The sequence below is a fragment of the Eleutherodactylus coqui genome, chromosome 6 (genome assembly GCF_035609145.1).
Source record: "Eleutherodactylus coqui strain aEleCoq1 chromosome 6, aEleCoq1.hap1, whole genome shotgun sequence".
NCBI classification, from domain to species: Eukaryota; Metazoa; Chordata; class Amphibia; order Anura; family Eleutherodactylidae; genus Eleutherodactylus; species Eleutherodactylus coqui.
This window is the reverse complement of record NC_089842.1, coordinates 155,203,346-155,226,229: the sequence shown is the minus strand read 5'-3', so window position 1 is coordinate 155,226,229 and position 22,884 is coordinate 155,203,346.

Below are 22,884 nucleotides of genomic sequence, written 5' to 3'. Positions count from 1 at the left end.
TTTCACCTTTACCGACACTACAAGAGAGACCCCCCACCATCCCCCCGCCACGGCCCACTTAATCCTGGCCACATTCCGAAAACCAACAAAATAAAACCGCGCTACTAGGTCCGCAGTCACCACCACATTACCACCAACGCGGTTACTGTAAAGGTGCATATAACCACGGACACGTGTAGAGGACACGTAGTGCCTCAAAAACATCCCCCTCCTCCTCCAACAGGGAAAACAAACATTCTTGGCAAATGCCTTTGCATTGGTTCGTCTGGTGGCAGTCCAAGAATTTCACCTTTACCGACACTACAAGAGAGACCCCCCACCATCCCCCCGCCACGGCCCACTTAATCCTGGCCGCATTCCGAAAACCAACAAAATAAAACCGCGCTACTAGGTCCGCAGTCACCACCACATTACCACCAACGCAGTTACTGTAAAGGTGCATATAACCACGGACACGTGTAGAGGACACGTAGTGCCTCAAAAACATCCCCCTCCTCCAACAGGGAAAACAAAAATTCTTGGCAAATGCCTTTGCATTGGTTCGTCTGGTGGCAGTCCAAGAATTTCACCTTTACCGACACTACAAGAGAGACCCCCCACCATCCCCCCGCCACGGCCCACTTAATCCTGGCCACATTCCGAAAACCAACAAAATAAAACCGCGCTACTAGGTCCGCAGTCACCACCACATTACCACCAACGCGGTTACTGTAAAGGTGCATATAACCACGGACACGTGTAGAGGACACGTAGTGCCTCAAAAACATCCCCCTCCTCCTCCAACAGGGAAAACAAACATTCTTGGCAAATGCCTTTGCATTGGTTCGTCTGGTGGCAGTCCAAGAATTTCACCTTTACCAACACTACAAGAGAGACCCCCCACCATCCCCCCGCCACGGCCCACTTAATCCTGGCCACATTCCGAAAACCAACAAAATAAAATCGCGCTACTAGGTCCGCAGTCACCACCACATTACCACCAACGCGGTTACTGTAAAGGTACATATTACCAGTCTGACTGGGGCATGCAGAGACACCTTGACAGAATGAATAGTGTGTGACACATAGGTTCCCCATTGCTATGCCCACGTGTGCAGCTCCTGATGGCGGTGGCACAGGATTCTATTTCTCATTGCTTCTGTACAGCATTGTGGGCTATCGCCCCGCCACTTTTAAAGAGGGTCGCTGCCTAGCCGTGCCAACCTCTGCAGTGTGTGCCTGCGGTTCCTCCTCATGGCAGACGCACTTCTAAATAGACATGAGGGTGGTGAGGCATTAGGGCAGCTGAAGGCTGCGCAGGGACAATTTGGTGTGCGCTGTGGGGGGGAGGGGGGGCGGTTGGGCAGCATGTAACCCAGGAGAAGTGGCAGTGGAGTGTCATGCAGGCAGTGATTGTGCTTTGTTGGAGGTAGTGTGGTGCTTAGCTAAGGTATGCCATGCTAATGAGGGCTTTTCAGAAGTAAAAGTTTTTGGGAGGGGGGGGGGCCCACTCTTGCCGGTATTGTGGCTTAATAGTGGGACCTGTGAACTTGAGATGCAGCCCAACATGTAGCCCCTCGCCTGCCCTATCCGTTGCTGTGTCGTTCCCATCACTTTCTTGAATTGCCCAGATTTTCACACAAGGAAACCTTAGCGAGCATCGGCGAAATACAAAAATGCTCGGGTCGCCCATTGACTTCAATGGCGTTCGTTACTCGAAACGAACCCTCGAGCATCGCGAAAAGTTCGTCCCGAATAACGAGCACCCGAGCATTTTGGTGCTCGCTCATCTCTAATAAATACATGTGGGGACAACACATGGATCTCTCCCGCGATCTGTTTACACCCAGGACCACGAAGGTAACAAGAGGACATCCGCTACGATTAGAGGAAAGTAGGTTTCATCACCAACACAGAAAGGGGTTCTTTACTGTAAGAGCAGTTAGACTGTGGAACTCTCTACCGGAGAAAGTGGTGATGGCAAAATCCATAGAGGAGTTTAAAAGGGGACTTGATGTCTTTCTGGAGAAGGATATTACAGGATATAAATATTAGGTTAAGTGTCAATCCTGGTATAAAGGCAGGTAGGAACTATTAGGGGTTGATCCAGGGAACAGTCTGATTGCCATTAGGGAGTCGGGAAGGAATTTTTCCCCCAAAAGGGCTAATTGGCTTCTGGCCTTGGGGTTTTTTTTGCCTTCCTCTGGATCAACACAGTAGGATAGACAGGCTGGACTAGATGGACAATGTCTTCATTCGGCCTTACATACTATGTTACTATGTTACTATGTTACAGTGGCCCCAGTAGTAATAGCAACCCCCACAGTAATATATACCCCCTCACTAGTAATAACCCCTCAGCAACATCATCCCCAGCAGTAGTATTAAACCCCCCCCCCCAGAAGCAGTAATATTACCCCCCCCAGCAGCACCAATATTAACCCCCTCCAGCACCAATATTAACACCCTCCAGCACCAATAATTACCTCCTCCAACACCAATAATAACCCCCTCCAGCAGCACCAATATTAACCCCCTCCAGCAGCACCAATATTAACCCTCTCCAGCACCAATATTAATCCCCTCCAGCAGCAATAACACCCCCCCCCCCGCAGCAGTAATATTACCCCCCCCCAGCAGAAATATTAACCCCCTCCAGCATCAATACTAACCCCCTCCAGCAGCAATAAACCCTTCCAACACCAATAATACCCCCCCCCCCAGCAGCACCAATATTAACCCCCTCCAGCAGCACCAATATTAATCCCCTCCAGCAGCACTAATAACCCCCCGGCCCGCAGTAGTATTAAACCCCCCCCCCCTAACCTTTATACTTACCTCCTCCTTGCAGTCAGCGCCGCTCCCCCTCTGCTCACGATGATCCCGGTGCACACTCTGACGTCAGTGTGTGCACTGGGCACGCTTCCTCCCTGAGTCCTCTCCTGCGGAACTGAAGAACAGGGGACTCAGAGGAAGAGGATCCCGGCTGCACACTGACGTCAGAGTGTGCGTTGGGAACAGCGGTAATAGCGCGATTACCAGCGGGGAGCTGCGGCACCCTAGCTGGTAATCACTTCAGTGGTGAGCGGTGTTGGCATGCCGCGGGCCACATAACATGAGGCAGCGGGCCGGATTCGGCCTGCGGGCCTTGTGATTGACACGTGCACTAAGGGGTGTAGTTTTTAAAATGGGGCCATTTGTGGGGGTATCTTTAATTCTGACACCTATGAGCCTTTGGAATCTTGGCTTGGAGTAGGAAAATAAAGTGTTCCTCAAAATGTTGATAACTAATGTTAACTTTGTACGTCTCATAAATGGTTAAAAAAAAAAAAAAAACTGAAAGTTTTTCAAACGTGCATTCAGAATAACGTGAACAGATGGAAATATATATATATATCTTAGCAAAAATGTGTACAGTATGTTTGCACATATTTGAGATATTACAGTTGAAAATGTGAAAAAATTATAACTTTTTCAAAATTTTCCCAATATTGGCGCTTTTAATAAATATACACAAATTCTATGGGTCTATTTTTAGCACCTAAATGAAGTACAATATGTGACGAAAAAACAATGTCAGAATCACTTGGATATGCAAAGCCTTTACGGAGTTATATGTTAAGTGACATGTCAGATTTCCAAAATTTGGCTCCGTCACTAAGGGGTTAATTATAATCTAGGACAAAAGTTGCAGAGATGATGTGAATGACTAAACAGTGTATGAATGCATACAATAGGTGGTGATAGAGAATTGGACAACAGGCAGTAAGCCCACCCCTTGGGCGGTCCGGAGGTGACTATATAAGCCCTGAAGCAACTGGGAGCTTCATACACTCTGGCCTACCACTGAGACCATGAGTCCTTATCTCTCTATCTGATTTTCACTACACTATCTGGGGGGAAACTTTGCTTGATTGCTTGAGATAGGGTACGTTCCCATAATAACTGATTGACTTGTGTTTACTAGATCAATGTGAACTACTTGGTGCAGGAGTCCTGGTCTAAGACTACCAGACAACAGGAACTGCCTCTACTTTTACTTTGCTCCTCAAAATAGCAGGCTGACAACCTGGCCATACGGCTCTTAATGCACCAAGACCTTCTAACATATACTAATCTATTGAGCTGTTAAGCATATCCTGAAACCAGAGTTAGTTTACCCTAGGATCGTAAACAGTTTAAAGCCAAGAACCTGAGGGCTTTTAGTACCAGGCTACTAAAAAAACCCTGGTAGCTAAACCTGGTAATAGCTCAAGTACAATCAACCTGGGGATTGATTGACCAAATAGGCAATCAACCCTTTGTTTGAACAACACAAACTCCACTTTGGAAGTGGCATTTTAGCATTAACTTCAAGCACTTCAAGCACAATTAACATTGAGATTGATTAGCCAAACAATCTCCAATTGTGGCCCCCCTTGACTATGGAGATACTAAGATACTGAGTGAACTGAGAGATATGATCTATGCGCATACAGAGTTTATAGAGTTGATTGAGTGAAATGATCCAAATATACTGGAGACAAATTTAAATCCAGATTTCATATTTTGTACTCATTTTCTAATCCCAACATAAGGGTATAAATCTTACTTCCTGATGATCCACCTGATTGGCGGGGAAACGCGTCGAAGTCCTACAAAATCGAATATGATATACAGATATTATTCATGAGAGAAGAGGTCATGTATTTCATCACGGAAAATTAGTCCTGAATGTACTTACCTTTTAAATCTAAAAAGTTGAACATGAATTACAGATTATACCCCTCACAAGACATATGCATGAACACACCTATCTGAGGCATTCATTCTTAATGAGATTAGCATCATCAAGGTTTCATAAAGAAATAGTAAAAGAGTGTCATTCTATAATTTGTGGAGCCGCGCTATTCATTATATTTGGTTCATAGTGCATAAACAAAAGGCCCACTGAAGAGGTTCCCCCACTGATCCTTTTTGTAAAGGGGAAACCTTGTTATCACGTAGTCCCAAAAGGGCTTCAATTACATGTTATTTGTTTTTGTTGGTGTGCCCCAACATGGTTGAATTTTAATAGTTGAAATAAAATTTAGTTTTAATAAAAGAAATAGTCTATACTGTGAAAGGGAGTCTATATTAAGAAAGTCATGAAGTGCTCCAAGTATAGGATCAGCCCAATAGAGTTCTCTGATCATTGTATAGTGAGTGTCATGCTGGGTCAGGCTGGGACCGGGGTCTGTGGTCGGGGATACTGGAAGATGAACAGTTCGCTGCTGCAGGATCCACAGTTTATTGAGACCTTCACTAACTTCTATAATTTACAGAGGTTGAGGTGTCATCTTCATGGGAAAGTGGAAGTTATGTACATAAGTTTTGTACTTATGCGGATGATGTGACACATACCAGGAGAAGGTTTGCCTTATGAGAAGATTCTTGCTTCCACTCTTTCTGTACATCTCGATGGTGTTTCCAGTGCCAGATAGTCTGCACCCCAGACTAACCAAGGTCTTCTTCCTCGTCTTGTATGGTAGTAGGGTGTGCATAGTCAAGAGGAACATTGCCTATCTCCCCCCTAGGGAGGGGGGACTCTCCATGCCTTGTGCAGAATTATTCTTTAATTTGATGTTTTTGATGAGAAATTTCTCATTCTGTAAAAATGATTCGGTGTGGAAACTATGGTGCCGCCTGTTCAAGAGGCAGATCCATCAATTTGTGTCTGTATGGTCAGTAGGTGACACTATTAAGAGGATCTCAGGACGTATTAAGAACATGTTTTGGTATGGAGTACATATTATAAGTAAGATCATTAGGTGGAGGACTTCGTATGATGAGGTCAGATCGTCCAGTAGGAAGGAGGTATATGACAAATTGTTGAAATCTCAGTTCAGTGTTCAGATTCAGTTGAGGGGTACAACAAATCTAGATGTGAAACAGACTGCCAAAATCTTACAGGATTCTAGAGTGCCTACACACTTGAGGGATGTGGCATGGCTGGCATTTCATGGGAAGATGTATGTCTGAGACAATTTGAAGTGCAGTAATACATCAAGCAGATCTTGTCCTAGAGAAGAGTGTAGTCAGTGTATAGAGACAATGGAACAACAATTTTTAGACTGTCCATTTAGTATACAGGTATGGGAGGCTGTGTCTCTGGCCCTGCAGTTACCCTATCTGAGAGGGCAGCCATAGTGTCAATTAGTGTATGGAGACTTCCTGCCTCATCTTAGTGAATATAACAGAAGTACTCTATATGTGATCAATGTGGTGACTGTGTACCATCTGTGGTGTGCAAGATGCTGCCGGGTCATGAATAAGGCCTAGAAAATAATGTACATAGTATAAACTGGAGGAGGATCTGTGCACCACCTTGTGTGACTGTTCTGATGTTTATTTTGCTTTATTTTTGTGTTTTGTTTTCGTTAATGATTCTTATGTCTCCCTCTTAGGCCTCATGTCAACGGGCAAAAGAAGAATTAAAATCCGCAGCGGATTTTAATTCTTCTCCCGCACGCGGATCCGCGCCCCATAGGGATGCATTGACCACCCGCGGGTAGATAAATACCCGCGGATGGTCAATAAAAGGGATTTAAAAAAAAATGGAGGATGAAAAAATCCGGACATGCTCCATTTTCATGCGGGTCTCCCGCGGGGATGGCTCCCGCGGGCTTCTATTGAAGCCCATGGAAGCCATCCGGATCCGCGGGAGACAAAAATCAGATTTTACTCACCCGCTCCGGTTCTTCTCTTCGCCGCGGCGCCATCTTCTCTCAGTTTCGGCCGGATCATTTTGCTTCAGGCCGGCGCATGCGCGGGGCACGTCGCCGACGTCATCCTGCGCATCCGCCGGGCCGAAGAAAGAAGATCCGGCCGTGACGCAGAGAAGATGACATGGCAGCGAAGGAAGGATCCGGAGCGTGCGGGAGGTAAGTTTATTCTGATTTATTCTTATTTTCAGCGCTCATGTCCGCGGGGCAGAAGGGATTCTCCATGGAGAATCCGTAGCGGGCCTGATTTTCCCCATGGACATGAGGCCTTATGATTTTATTGAAAACATATTGTAATAATTTTGTTGCAAGTTTTAAATAAAAAGATTATATTAGTTATATTCTTGTACACGGGGGGGGGGGGGCAGTATTATAGTAGTCATATTCTTGTACATAGGGTGTAGTAGACATAATAATTAATTATTATGAAATGTCTATCGATTTATATAAACCAAATGTATTTTGCTGTTGCAATGACTCTAAGCTCTGTGGAGTTTAAAGGACACACACAATCTAATCATGGTATTTGCTAGACAATGGATGAATGATCTAATGTTAGCTAAATACATAGGAAGTACATAGGAGTTGCACAACCAGCTTCTAAGAGTTAAAGGGCTATAGTGTTATGTGTATATCCTGTGTTCAATACTGAGTGTTTACCTAGGCCCCCTTCCACTCCCATCCTGAAGCTAGGTAAACAATGATTCATCACTACACGGAGCTGACTTCAGCTAGGACAAAAGTCCATACTACCTCAGCACATGGAAGGGGGTGGGCAGAGAGGTGGGGGATTCTATATGATCCGACAAATGAGAATCTTATATGTTACTGATGTAATCTGTTGCACGCCCATTGAAGGGCGGTTGTCATGTGTTATAATAAAAGGCTTGAGCCTCTACACATTGTAGAGACTCTCCCAGTTTTAGACCAGCACTTGTGTCTGATCTGGTTCGATGATGTGTGCACACGATATAATTCGGAAGCGACAAAATACCCCAAAGCCTGCTGGAGAAAATCATATTCCAGATCAGTGGAGTCCCTGGGTGAGCGAGTGGATCTGTGAGGTCACAGCCTGGAACGTACAGAGATCGGCAGATGGCACGCAGAACTCAGGGGCCCGAAAATCTACAGAACACGGTAAGATTGCTTTATGTAAATCTACCGATGTGAGCTGGGTTCTGACTGCTTTTCTGCCTGTTCCTGATCCAGACTGGACCTTCACTGAAAGACAGGTAATAACTCTAGTTCTGTCCACTCGGAAAAATCACCATGTTACCTGTCTAGGGGTATTTTGTACGCTGTGTCTGCTATGTCTGAGACGGTTAAAAATTGTTTATGCAAGACCAAGAGATAAATTCTGTGAGGGTTAATGTGTCGGGAGGGCGGACTCGGCTGTTTAAGTCTGAGGGAACACGCCAGTGACACGTGCTCCTAGGTAAACTAGTGTGAGGTTAGGAAGATTTATGATACGTATACTTACCTTTATGATTGAGCGTGTTATGTTCTCATATGTGGAAAGGTATAGCCGTGCTTTGTGACGGTTGATTTCTCCAGAATATTGTTGAGGTTTTGGTCATTGAAAATAATCGTCAGTCTCTGTGTATAGCTAAATGTCCTGTCTAGATCGTGTACAAGGAGTGCTCTTGGGGATTACTAGTATACGGTGGGCTGTTATAAAGGTAGATGAGATATATACCTTGAGCCGTTGTGGCCATTCTCCAGTAATCCCGTCTGTTTGGTACTATAGAAAGAATGTGCAGTGTTTATTATTGGGGGGAGGGCTGCTGATAAGAGTGAACTGAAAGCTTTTTCCAATTAACCCTTTCTGTTTACTTTGTCGTTCCCTGTGTCTTGTAGAATTAATGTGCATTGTAATCTGAGTGGGAAAGAGAGGTTATATAGGAAGGATTTGAAGAAAGCAGATTTTACAAGAGAAACACTACCGTGTCTTCGAATAGAATGAATAGAAACTTCGAATAGAATAGAGTTGAGCAAAGTGAGCAAGGACAAAGGTCATAGAGCTTGTGATTTGGTTGCTGATGGGAAAGGATCAGGAAAAGTTGCAGAAAGAAATGTTAGGTCATGGACAGGTAAGATAGGTTGTAGAAAGTTTTCAGAAGATGAGCAGGAAGCCTAGCAGGAAAAAAAGGTGTTTTTAGATTGCTAGGAGGAGGTATAACGTGGTTAAGAGATTGAAGAGGGGAAAGCATGTAGGGGGGGTATGTGTATTGCTAATGAACAATGTAATGTCTTTGTGTTGACTACAGCCCCTCCCTGTAATGGCGGCCGTGCTTGCAATGTTTACAATCCAACATAGTGTGACTCTGCAGTAAATGTAGTGAGGCCTGCCCCCACCCTGAAGTTACTTCCCCCCATGTGCTCACTTTCAGGGTGTGTGATGTTACTTCCGGTCCCTCCCCATCCGGGACAGGACCTGGCCCCGCCCCTTCCTCCTCCAGCGGCCATTTTGCCTCACCTGGGAGATCTGTAGCCCCGCCCCCTTCTGCCTCTGGCGGCCATTTTGCTGCATTTGGGAGGCCTATATTCCCCAATGCCACTGTATCCAGTGCTAACATCATGATTGTCTGAAGTAAGGTTTTGTTTGACCAGACTTTGTTACGCTCCAAGATGTGGCCACTTTGGATGTGTGATAAGTTCAGGGAAACAAACCTTTGTGAAGATGCAGCTTGGGACATAGTAGATGACTAAGCTGGTTTATAGTGCATGGAAGATTGGAGTTGATGCATGGGGGGGCAGAGACCGGGAATACATGACAGGGGACGCTCTCTCATGTTCCCAGGGGCTCTGTTTTCCACTGCCCGCTTCTCCAATGGATATTCAGACCGATGATGTTATGGAAGGCTCCTACAGATGGAATAATTTCCCTATAGTCACCCAGCAAACTTTTTCATGCAATTTGGTGAAGTAATTTTACTTTTTATGTGAAGAAAGAGGGATTGAATTGCCCAGAGTAGGATGTTAAGTCATCCGTATTCTTTAGTTTTTCTTTAAGTCTTTTGTATATTCTAGTGTCAGTCTACACTGAAGCTATAATTATATTCCGACAGGAGAGTAAAAGCTAAACGCTGGCCATACCCTGAAATACTATTACACTGGGTGACGTAAAATTTGAATCGTGTGCCGCCCCCTTGTGTTAAAAAATGCTAACTGCAACCTGAAAAAAAAAATTTTTTTGTAAGGAGATTTTCGCCCAGACTTCGCTGTATACAATGTCACCTTGACCTACAAAGTGCTTGTTTTTGTGCCTCTTGGTTTACTAGTTTGAACGCAATGACTCTTTTTCCATTGAGTATTCCGGTTCAAAAGGGGGGAGGCATAGGTGATCTGGGCCATAGATGATCTAGGTGTTGTAGATCAGCGATTGGGTTTGAAAAAAAAAAAAATAAATGGAATAAGATAACAAGATTCTGAGCCATGTGAAATAAAACATCAGCACGATTATTTAGTACTAATACAGTAAGAAACTGCAGATATGCAAACAGTTATCAGAACCTCTGTTGATAATGCATATGTTGAGCTTTTTGCAGATGGTATCAGGGTGAGGATTGATGACTCCACATCGGATATGCAGTGGTCACACAACAAGCTGTCCTAGAAGCAGAAGCTCTGCCTCCGCATGTCAGTACAAGAAGCGGAATTGAAGGCCCTCACTGAGGCGAGTAGAGTGGTGAGAGGTAAGACGGCAACCCTTTACACTGACTCCTGGTATGTATTTGGCATAGCTCATGATTACGGCCCAATATGGAAGGCCAGACAGTTTTTTACCTTAGCAGGACAACCAATTGAGAATGGTGCAGCGGTACAGAGTCGCATGGAGGCCCTACTTCTACCTGACAAAGTTGAGAGTTTGCACTGATTCCTACACTGGAGAGGCGAGAGACGACACCCTCGCTGACAGCATAGCAAAGGCAGCGGCCCTCAAGCCGTGGAAGAAAGAAGAAAGATACTGACAGCATGAGTCAGTGGTAAAAAACTTTGGACATTGACAAAAATTTGGACTTTGATATGCTAAAAGACTTTTACAGTTACAAGCCAGCAAGGAAGAAAAGAATAAATGGACTAATATGGGAGCAGCAGAAACAGGACAGCGTGTGGTGAACGGTCAACAGCACTTGCCCACCACAGTTCCTGTATCCCATGATGGCCCAGCTGATGGACGGAAAGACCCACCTAGTAAACCAGCAATAACGACGACGCTTGAAAGACGATGGGCGACTTCTGGGCTCTCTGTAGCTGCTGCATCATTTGTCCGGTTTAGCATGATCTATGCCATAGGTAAGACAGGGCAGAAGTAAATTTGCCACATCACACTTGCCTGGACCACTCTACCCATTTCAGGGATTGCAAATTGACTACGTTCAGCTCCCACTTGTTGGGAAGTATGAATACGTGCTTGTTGTTGTTGATGTCTTTGCAGGTTGGAGGCTGACCCTGTTACCAAGGCAAACAAGTAGGTAACCGCAAAGAAGCTCATGAATGAGGTAAACTGTGAATATGGGGTACCAGAAGTGATTCAGAGTCAGACAGAGGTATAAACTTCGCAGGTGAACGTAACATGTCATGTCTGCTCTGGGTGTATCCCAGGCCTTTTACATACTGTACCACCTTTCGTGTAGTGGAAAGGTGGAGAGACGTAGTGGCACGCTAAAAGTAAGATACTTAAAAATGACGCCACTTTGGAAAGACTGTCATCCAATAGCCTTATACAGTGTTAGATATGAACCCAGGGGGGATTATACATTATCTCCCTATGAGATTGTTTGGGCTAGCCCCAAGGCTAGGTCGTTACTATCCTCAGTAGTTACAATTACAATCTGATGTGTTGACTGAGTATGTGATTTCCGTTGTTAAAGAACTAACCAAAGCCTATGCACAGGTGTTCTCTTCCAGACTCAGAGGCAGACACTGGGACACATATCTTGCAGCCTGGGGATTGGGTGTGCGTCAAGAAGTTCCCCAGGAAGCACCCTCCTGAGCCCCGATTTGATGGCCCCTACCAGGTGCTTCTGACTGCTGCCACAGCTGTGAAACTAGCCGAAAGACTTACATGGATCCATGCTTCATACTGTAAGAAAGCTTCAGATCCGGGAGACCAGTCTTAGTTGTGCCAAAGACGTTACTCTGGTTAAGGCTAGTGAGAGAGGAGGGTGGCAACTGGAATCCTTAGTCGGAAGAATATGGGGGTATGGTTACCTTCTAGTATAACTCGTCCAATGCTCAAGTAGCCGCATATTCCTTCGACTATTGTACTGTGGTCCCGTGTCTAGGCGCAAGATCCCACCGCAGGCCAGATTTAGCTCAGTCCAGCTGGTTATATGACTTATATACCCGGAGAAGACAATATGTTTGCGCCACTGATAACGTCTGGGGAGAAGACTGCCGTTATTGGGGATTAGTGGGATGTAACACAGGAATAGACTGGTCCTATAAACCGCGAAGTGCCTTAAATAAGAAAGATAAGAGCGGGAAATCCCTAATTAGTCGTATAACCCTCCTTGAGAGTAATAAGGACAGCAGGTATTGGAAGGCTGAACTTAGTATGCTGCTTGGTTTTAATGCGGTTGTTACACTAACCATGGGAGATCCAAGCCCGGGGGACGGGGAGACTTATAGTCTGGGGACATACCGGTACGGGAGGACAGATCCCTTAGGGAAGTTTAAAATAGGGGGTATGGTAGATGCAGCCGAATGGAAGCCTTCACTTAGTCCCGTGCCCATAATTAACCCCCTCCGCCGTAAGATAAAGACCTTGACGAACATGATGATCATAGCCGACCCTACCTTTTGAGGACACCTTGACAGTAGCGACTGGCTACTCTGACCAGAATCTCTGGTTGGAGTTGATGAGGTACAAGGCTAACAGGAGCAACAAGTCTAACTGTTGCGTGTGCGGTAGTGCCCGACTACACTCGGGGATGGTCCCCCTAAATCTCCCTGTAGATGCTTAGTCTCTTCACGAACATTTCCGCTAATTACACTGTCCGTGAGAAATGGAAGAAGGAATACTCTATAACTACTTAAGTGTTTTGCACCGGAGAGAGTATTACTGACTACCCTGGAAACTACACCTGCCAGGCAATTAGGCAGGGTGGAGGGAGATTTTTGGGGAACTCACCAATATTTCCCTTGTTTAAAAAAGATGAAGAGCCAGTTCCGATAATGCCAACCACATACGCTACCAAAGAAAAGGAGAAATGTACTAGTACTGTGCCTGCCCCGATCTCCTAAGATGGATTGTCAGTGGAATTCCCATTTGCCAAGGGATAGTGCAGAAGACCTTAGGTTCCGGCGAGGGCACACCCTGTGGGGTGTTAACTTGTACAGATAGAGGGTATGGATGCCCGGAAATGAGCCCAGGGAATCCATGGCCTCCCTCTGAGGTGAGGTAGGGATCCCCCCCTCCTAGGAGTAGGGACTTACGGGCAGTGGGAAAACCCTGACGCAAGGGTGAGGCGACCTGGACGTGTTCACCATTAGGACTATCTCCAGGAGGGACATTGGTGTGGGTGAAGATTAGGGAGTCCCACGCCGTGCGTACCTGTGTACGCTACTAGTATTGTAACATTATGCTAGAGCGAGAAGAGAGACCCCTGGTGGTAGTTTTGATCTACACGTGTACATTGACGTCATAGGATAGCCAAGGGGGGTACCTGACAAGTTTTAAAAATTAGAGACCAAGTTAAAACTAGAATCGAGTCCATTTTCCTGGTCATTATGGTAAAATAAACGTTGACTGGATTAATTATGTTTATTATAGTTAGCAGTGGTTTATAAATTATACTAGAGACGCCTTATAGGGACTAGTCGACCAATAGGACCTACCTCGACTATGACTTTTTCAAAATAGAATGGCCTTAGATATGACTTTAGCTAAAAAGGGGAGTGTCTGTAAGATGATAGGGGAGACTTGTTGTACCTACATCCTAGACGACACGTGACCCGCGGGTAAAAACGCAGTTGCCATTAAGAAGCTGACCGCACTGACTAAAAAGAGCTAACTTTTGGGACCAGCACTCGCCATGGATGAGCGGGTGGTAAAGGATCCTGGCACAGACGGGCGTCGCTGTTGTATGTGAACTGATGGTTACCTTTTCTGTTCTAGTCTGCTGTGTTATCCCCTGTGTCAGAGAGACCTGTGAAACTGATGCTGGAAAAGCCGCCCCCACCATGAGTTTGCTGAATGCATCCCCAGAAGGAGTGGACAAGTCCTACACCCCCTTGAAGACTCTAAAACGAACCTTCAACGCGCTCCAGTTATAGGCTCATGCGCAGAGAACTGTGAAAATTAGAGGATAGACATTTCAAGGGGGGATTGTAGTAGACATAATAATTAATTATTATGAAATGTCTATCGATTTATATAAACCAAATGTATTTTGCTGTTGCAATGACTCTAAGCTCTGTGGAGTTTAAAGGACACACACAATCTAATCATGGTATTTGCTAGACAATGGATGAATGATCTAATGTTAGCTAAATACATAGGAAGTACATAGGAGTTGCACAACCAGCTTCTAAGAGTTAAAGGGCTATAGTGTTATGTGTATATCCTGTGTTCAATACTGAGTGTTTACCTAGGCCCCCTTCCACTCCCATCCTGAAGCTAGGTAAACAATGATTCATCACTACACGGAGCTGACTTCAGCTAGGACAAAAGTCCATACTACCTCAGCACATGGAAGGGGGTGGGCAGAGAGGTGGGGGATTCTATATGATCCGACAAATGAGAATCTTATATGTTACTGATGTAATCTGTTGCACGCCCATTGAAGGGCGGTTGTCATGTGTTATAATAAAAGGCTTGAGCCTCTACACATTGTAGAGACTCTCCCAGTTTTAGACCAGCACTTGTGTCTGATCTGGTTCGATGATGTGTGCACACGATATAATTCGGAAGCGACAAAATACCCCAAAGCCTGCTGGAGAAAATCATATTCCAGATCAGTGGAGTCCCTGGGTGAGCGAGTGGATCTGTGAGGTCACAGCCTGGAACGTACAGAGATCGGCAGATGGCACGCAGAACTCAGGGGCCCGAAAATCTACAGAACACGGTAAGATTGCTTTATGTAAATCTACCGATGTGAGCTGGGTTCTGACTGCTTTTCTGCCTGTTCCTGATCCAGACTGGACCTTCACTGAAAGACAGGTAATAACTCTAGTTCTGTCCACTCGGAAAAATCACCATGTTACCTGTCTAGGGGTATTTTGTACGCTGTGTCTGCTATGTCTGAGACGGTTAAAAATTGTTTATGCAAGACCAAGAGATAAATTCTGTGAGGGTTAATGTGTCGGGAGGGCGGACTCGGCTGTTTAAGTCTGAGGGAACACGCCAGTGACACGTGCTCCTAGGTAAACTAGTGTGAGGTTAGGAAGATTTATGATACGTATACTTACCTTTATGATTGAGCGTGTTATGTTCTCATATGTGGAAAGGTATAGCCGTGCTTTGTGACGGTTGATTTCTCCAGAATATTGTTGAGGTTTTGGTCATTGAAAATAATCGTCAGTCTCTGTGTATAGCTAAATGTCCTGTCTAGATCGTGTACAAGGAGTGCTCTTGGGGATTACTAGTATACGGTGGGCTGTTATAAAGGTAGATGAGATATATACCTTGAGCCGTTGTGGCCATTCTCCAGTAATCCCGTCTGTTTGGTACTATAGAAAGAATGTGCAGTGTTTATTATTGGGGGGAGGGCTGCTGATAAGAGTGAACTGAAAGCTTTTTCCAATTAACCCTTTCTGTTTACTTTGTCGTTCCCTGTGTCTTGTAGAATTAATGTGCATTGTAATCTGAGTGGGAAAGAGAGGTTATATAGGAAGGATTTGAAGAAAGCAGATTTTACAAGAGAAACACTACCGTGTCTTCGAATAGAATGAATAGAAACTTCGAATAGAATAGAGTTGAGCAAAGTGAGCAAGGACAAAGGTCATAGAGCTTGTGATTTGGTTGCTGATGGGAAAGGATCAGGAAAAGTTGCAGAAAGAAATGTTAGGTCATGGACAGGTAAGATAGGTTGTAGAAAGTTTTCAGAAGATGAGCAGGAAGCCTAGCAGGAAAAAAAGGTGTTTTTAGATTGCTAGGAGGAGGTATAACGTGGTTAAGAGATTGAAGAGGGGAAAGCATGTAGGGGGGGTATGTGTATTGCTAATGAACAATGTAATGTCTTTGTGTTGACTACAGCCCCTCCCTGTAATGGCGGCCGTGCTTGCAATGTTTACAATCCAACATAGTGTGACTCTGCAGTAAATGTAGTGAGGCCTGCCCCCACCCTGAAGTTACTTCCCCCCATGTGCTCACTTTCAGGGTGTGTGATGTTACTTCCGGTCCCTCCCCATCCGGGACAGGACCTGGCCCCGCCCCTTCCTCCTCCAGCGGCCATTTTGCCTCACCTGGGAGATCTGTAGCCCCGCCCCCTTCTGCCTCTGGCGGCCATTTTGCTGCATTTGGGAGGCCTATATTCCCCAATGCCACTGTATCCAGTGCTAACATCATGATTGTCTGAAGTAAGGTTTTGTTTGACCAGACTTTGTTACGCTCCAAGATGTGGCCACTTTGGATGTGTGATAAGTTCAGGGAAACAAACCTTTGTGAAGATGCAGCTTGGGACATAGTAGATGACTAAGCTGGTTTATAGTGCATGGAAGATTGGAGTTGATGCATGGGGGGGCAGAGACCGGGAATACATGACAGGGGACGCTCTCTCATGTTCCCAGGGGCTCTGTTTTCCACTGCCCGCTTCTCCAATGGATATTCAGACCGATGATGTTATGGAAGGCTCCTACAGATGGAATAATTTCCCTATAGTCACCCAGCAAACTTTTTCATGCAATTTGGTGAAGTAATTTTACTTTTTATGTGAAGAAAGAGGGATTGAATTGCCCAGAGTAGGATGTTAAGTCATCCGTATTCTTTAGTTTTTCTTTAAGTCTTTTGTATATTCTAGTGTCAGTCTACACTGAAGCTATAATTATATTCCGACAGGAGAGTAAAAGCTAAACGCTGGCCATACCCTGAAATACTATTACACTGGGTGACGTAAAATTTGAATCGTGTGCCGCCCCCTTGTGTTAAAAAATGCTAACTGCAACCTGAAAAAAAAAATTTTTTTGTAAGGAGATTTTCGCCCAGACTTCGCTGTATACAATGTCACCTTGACCTACAAAGTGCTTGTTTTTGTGCCTCTTGGTTTACTAGTTTGAACGCAATGACTCTTTTTCCATTGAGTATTCCGGTTCAAAAGGGGGGAGGCATAGGTGATCTGGGCCATAGATGATCTAGGTGTTGTAGATCAGCGATTGGGTTTGAAAAAAAAAAAAATAAATGGAATAAGATAACAAGATTCTGAGCCATGTGAAATAAAACATCAGCACGATTATTTAGTACTAATACAGTAAGAAACTGCAGATATGCAAACAGTTATCAGAACCTCTGTTGATAATGCATATGTTGAGCTTTTTGCAGATGGTATCAGGGTGAGGATTGATGACTCCACATCGGATATGCAGTGGTCACACAACAAGCTGTCCTAGAAGCAGAAGCTCTGCCTCCGCATGTCAGTACAAGAAGCGGAATTGAAGGCCCTCACTGAGGCGAGTAGAGTGGTGAGAGGTAAGACGGCAACCCTTTACACTGACTCCTGGTATGTATTTGGCATAGCTCATGATTACGGCCCAATATGGAAGGCCAGACAGTTTTTTACCTTAGCAGGACAACCAATTGAGAATGGTGCAGCGGTACAGAGTCGCATGGAGGCCCTACTTCTACCTGACAAAGTTGAGAGTTTGCACTGATTCCTACACTGGAGAGGCGAGAGACGACACCCTCGCTGACAGCATAGCAAAGGCAGCGGCCCTCAAGCCGTGGAAGAAAGAAGAAAGATACTGACAGCATGAGTCAGTGGTAAAAAACTTTGGACATTGACAAAAATTTGGACTTTGATATGCTAAAAGACTTTTACAGTTACAAGCCAGCAAGGAAGAAAAGAATAAATGGACTAATATGGGAGCAGCAGAAACAGGACAGCGTGTGGTGAACGGTCAACAGCACTTGCCCACCACAGTTCCTGTATCCCATGATGGCCCAGCTGATGGACGGAAAGACCCACCTAGTAAACCAGCAATAACGACGACGCTTGAAAGACGATGGGCGACTTCTGGGCTCTCTGTAGCTGCTGCATCATTTGTCCGGTTTAGCATGATCTATGCCATAGGTAAGACAGGGCAGAAGTAAATTTGCCACATCACACTTGCCTGGACCACTCTACCCATTTCAGGGATTGCAAATTGACTACGTTCAGCTCCCACTTGTTGGGAAGTATGAATACGTGCTTGTTGTTGTTGATGTCTTTGCAGGTTGGAGGCTGACCCTGTTACCAAGGCAAACAAGTAGGTAACCGCAAAGAAGCTCATGAATGAGGTAAACTGTGAATATGGGGTACCAGAAGTGATTCAGAGTCAGACAGAGGTATAAACTTCGCAGGTGAACGTAACATGTCATGTCTGCTCTGGGTGTATCCCAGGCCTTTTACATACTGTACCACCTTTCGTGTAGTGGAAAGGTGGAGAGACGTAGTGGCACGCTAAAAGTAAGATACTTAAAAATGACGCCACTTTGGAAAGACTGTCATCCAATAGCCTTATACAGTGTTAGATATGAACCCAGGGGGGATTATACATTATCTCCCTATGAGATTGTTTGGGCTAGCCCCAAGGCTAGGTCGTTACTATCCTCAGTAGTTACAATTACAATCTGATGTGTTGACTGAGTATGTGATTTCCGTTGTTAAAGAACTAACCAAAGCCTATGCACAGGTGTTCTCTTCCAGACTCAGAGGCAGACACTGGGACACATATCTTGCAGCCTGGGGATTGGGTGTGCGTCAAGAAGTTCCCCAGGAAGCACCCTCCTGAGCCCCGATTTGATGGCCCCTACCAGGTGCTTCTGACTGCTGCCACAGCTGTGAAACTAGCCGAAAGACTTACATGGATCCATGCTTCATACTGTAAGAAAGCTTCAGATCCGGGAGACCAGTCTTAGTTGTGCCAAAGACGTTACTCTGGTTAAGGCTAGTGAGAGAGGAGGGTGGCAACTGGAATCCTTAGTCGGAAGAATATGGGGGTATGGTTACCTTCTAGTATAACTCGTCCAATGCTCAAGTAGCCGCATATTCCTTCGACTATTGTACTGTGGTCCCGTGTCTAGGCGCAAGATCCCACCGCAGGCCAGATTTAGCTCAGTCCAGCTGGTTATATGACTTATATACCCGGAGAAGACAATATGTTTGCGCCACTGATAACGTCTGGGGAGAAGACTGCCGTTATTGGGGATTAGTGGGATGTAACACAGGAATAGACTGGTCCTATAAACCGCGAAGTGCCTTAAATAAGAAAGATAAGAGCGGGAAATCCCTAATTAGTCGTATAACCCTCCTTGAGAGTAATAAGGACAGCAGGTATTGGAAGGCTGAACTTAGTATGCTGCTTGGTTTTAATGCGGTTGTTACACTAACCATGGGAGATCCAAGCCCGGGGGACGGGGAGACTTATAGTCTGGGGACATACCGGTACGGGAGGACAGATCCCTTAGGGAAGTTTAAAATAAGGGGTATGGTAGATGCAGCCGAATGGAAGCCTTCACTTAGTCCCGTGCCCATAATTAACCCCCTCCGCCGTAAGATAAAGACCTTGACGAACATGATGATCATAGCCGACCCTACCTTTTGAGGACACCTTGACAGTAGCGACTGGCTACTCTGACCAGAATCTCTGGTTGGAGTTGATGAGGTACAAGGCTAACAGGAGCAACAAGTCTAACTGTTGCGTGTGCGGTAGTGCCCGACTACACTCGGGGATGGTCCCCCTAAATCTCCCTGTAGATGCTTAGTCTCTTCACGAACATTTCCGCTAATTACACTGTCCGTGAGAAATGGAAGAAGGAATACTCTATAACTACTTAAGTGTTTTGCACCGGAGAGAGTATTACTGACTACCCTGGAAACTACACCTGCCAGGCAATTAGGCAGGGTGGAGGGAGATTTTTGGGGAACTCACCAATATTTCCCTTGTTTAAAAAAGATGAAGAGCCAGTTCCGATAATGCCAACCACATACGCTACCAAAGAAAAGGAGAAATGTACTAGTACTGTGCCTGCCCCGATCTCCTAAGATGGATTGTCAGTGGAATTCCCATTTGCCAAGGGATAGTGCAGAAGACCTTAGGTTCCGGCGAGGGCACACCCTGTGGGGTGTTAACTTGTACAGATAGAGGGTATGGATGCCCGGAAATGAGCCCAGGGAATCCATGGCCTCCCTCTGAGGTGAGGTAGGGATCCCCCCCTCCTAGGAGTAGGGACTTACGGGCAGTGGGAAAACCCTGACGCAAGGGTGAGGCGACCTGGACGTGTTCACCATTAGGACTATCTCCAGGAGGGACATTGGTGTGGGTGAAGATTAGGGAGTCCCACGCCGTGCGTACCTGTGTACGCTACTAGTATTGTAACATTATGCTAGAGCGAGAAGAGAGACCCCTGGTGGTAGTTTTGATCTACACGTGTACATTGACGTCATAGGATAGCCAAGGGGGGTACCTGACAAGTTTTAAAAATTAGAGACCAAGTTAAAACTAGAATCGAGTCCATTTTCCTGGTCATTATGGTAAAATAAACGTTGACTGGATTAATTATGTTTATTATAGTTAGCAGTGGTTTATAAATTATACTAGAGACGCCTTATAGGGACTAGTCGACCAATAGGACCTACCTCGACTATGACTTTTTCAAAATAGAATGGCCTTAGATATGACTTTAGCTAAAAAGGGGAGTGTCTGTAAGATGATAGGGGAGACTTGTTGTACCTACATCCTAGACGACACGTGACCCGCGGGTAAAAACGCAGTTGCCATTAAGAAGCTGACCGCACTGACTAAAAAGAGCTAACTTTTGGGACCAGCACTCGCCATGGATGAGCGGGTGGTAAAGGATCCTGGCACAGACGGGCGTCGCTGTTGTATGTGAACTGATGGTTACCTTTTCTGTTCTAGTCTGCTGTGTTATCCCCTGTGTCAGAGAGACCTGTGAAACTGATGCTGGAAAAGCCGCCCCCACCATGAGTTTGCTGAATGCATCCCCAGAAGGAGTGGACAAGTCCTACACCCCCTTGAAGACTCTAAAACGAACCTTCAACGCGCTCCAGTTATAGGCTCATGCGCAGAGAACTGTGAAAATTAGAGGATAGACATTTCAAGGGGGGATTGTAGTAGACATAATAATTAATTATTATGAAATGTCTATCGATTTATATAAACCAAATGTATTTTGCTGTTGCAATGACTCTAAGCTCTGTGGAGTTTAAAGGACACACACAATCTAATCATGGTATTTGCTAGACAATGGATGAATGATCTAATGTTAGCTAAATACATAGGAAGTACATAGGAGTTGCACAACCAGCTTCTAAGAGTTAAAGGGCTATAGTGTTATGTGTATATCCTGTGTTCAATACTGAGTGTTTACCTAGGCCCCCTTCCACTCCCATCCTGAAGCTAGGTAAACAATGATTCATCACTACACGGAGCTGACTTCAGCTAGGACAAAAGTCCATACTACCTCAGCACATGGAAGGGGGTGGGCAGAGAGGTGGGGGATTCTATATGATCCGACAAATGAGAATCTTATATGTTACTGATGTAATCTGTTGCACGCCCATTGAAGGGCGGTTGTCATGTGTTATAATAAAAGGCTTGAGCCTCTACACATTGTAGAGACTCTCCCAGTTTTAGACCAGCACTTGTGTCTGATCTGGTTCGATGATGTGTGCACACGATATAATTCGGAAGCGACAAAATACCCCAAAGCCTGCTGGAGAAAATCATATTCCAGATCAAGGGGGGGCAGTATTATAGTAGTTATATTCTTGTACATAGGAGGCAGTATTATAGTAGTTATATTCTTGTACATAGGAGGCAGTATTATAGTAGTTCTATTCTTGTACATAGGAGGCAGTATTATAGTAGTTCTATTCTTGTACATAGGAGGCAGTATTATAGTAGTTCTATTCTTGTACATAGGGGGCAGTATTATAGTAGTTCTATTCTTGTACATAGGGAACAGTATTATAGAAGTTATACTCTTGTACATAGGGAACAGTATTATAGAAGTTATATTCTTGGAAGTGGAAACGTTACTTCTGCTATTAATGATCACCGGGTTCTCCCTGCCATGGCAGAGCAGCAAGTCCCTAGCAGATCCCAGATCAATTGCGTTAGTGACTACTGTCACTACAGGGGGATATTTTTCTCTGTAACTGGGGCTCCAATGGATGTTTTAGCTGCAGTGAAATAAAAAGAAAATGTGAATGACCCCCAGAGGTCTTATATGACATCATGGGGAACATAGAGGTTACAAAAATAAGTAAAAACAAAAATACAGAATACAATAAGAAAATGACACTGCAAACACCAGCCAAAACGGTCGGCATACGTGTCTTGTAGTCTGAGACTATACAAATTATATATCAACATCCGAAACTAAATGAGGAGCCCTTTCCTATTTTAATGTAAATATACTCATTTTAAATTTATATTTTTTAAAGCTTTTTAAGCCTAATAAAACTAAAAAAAAGGGTCAGTAAAAAAGGTAAATATATAAAAAAAAATAGCCCCACATGTCACAGGGAAAAAAAAACTCAAAATAATTTTGGTAGCTGAAGCAAAAAAAAAAAGTAGGGTAGGAAAACCACCAGATGGATAAAATCCCCCCAAATTGTCTGGACCTTTAGGACCAAAGCACCCTCGTCCTTAAGGGGTTAAATATGTAAGCCACACCATCAACAGAGGGATTGCACAACCCGAAGTTCTGAGAAAGTCCGCTCCAGTATTGTGAACTCACAGAGAATGAAAGAATGTGCTAAAAAGCTCACAGATTATTCTTAAGCATTATCATTAAAAGTGATGCTTGGACCTGGCAGTCAAACAGAGAAGACTGCGAGCTCCCTGCTCTAGCTGCAGACAAGAAAATCTCCAGTCTCGCAAATGTCTGTTACCACTATTCACAGTAACTGGAGGGATGGGGCAAAAAAATGCAGATGAAACAATGTAAGAAGTATGTTTTTTTTTCTTATTTTTCACCTTATTGGTGAAAATGTCT